General features: G+C 42.9%; 1 protein-coding gene across 1 annotated transcript in view; it reads right to left on the reverse strand.

The window, feature by feature from the left end:
• Positions 1-455, reverse strand: part of LOC102032779 (cytochrome P450 2J2-like) — a 9303-nt gene that overhangs the window by 7943 nt on the left and 905 nt on the right. The window lies entirely within an intron of this gene.

A 455-nucleotide genomic window follows, 5' to 3' on the forward strand; every position in this document is an offset into this window, starting at 1 on the left:
CCTGCTGAGGGCAAAGCATGACAAATTATCCTTTTCATCAACTTTGTGTCTAGAGTAGTATGGTTTCTTCACCAGCTCTCCCATTTAGATAGGAGCTCTAACTGCTTATTGCTGGACACGTACTTCTAATTTTAAGCCTGACTGCATTTATGGCCAAATTGCAGCCATTTTCCTTGCATGGACTTTGCTGGCATTAGTGTCTCCTCTGAGATGTATAAGGGTAAAAGGGGGATCATATCTTCTCTGTCAGGGAGTTCATCCTCTTCTAGAATGAATCTACATGAAAGGACACACAGGGTCACCCCAAACTGCTGTGGTGACTCGTGACACCAGCCTGGGACCAAATGGGTGTCTCAGTCATTGTGTACTTGTACATAAATGGGATTAATTTTCTTAATAACTCTGCGTATTGACAAAATATCCTGAACTTGCTGCCTCTTTACCTAAGGATTCCC

This window comes from Geospiza fortis, unplaced genomic scaffold (assembly GCF_000277835.1).
Source record: "Geospiza fortis unplaced genomic scaffold, GeoFor_1.0 scaffold396, whole genome shotgun sequence".
In the NCBI taxonomy this organism is placed as follows: Eukaryota; Metazoa; Chordata; class Aves; order Passeriformes; family Thraupidae; genus Geospiza; species Geospiza fortis.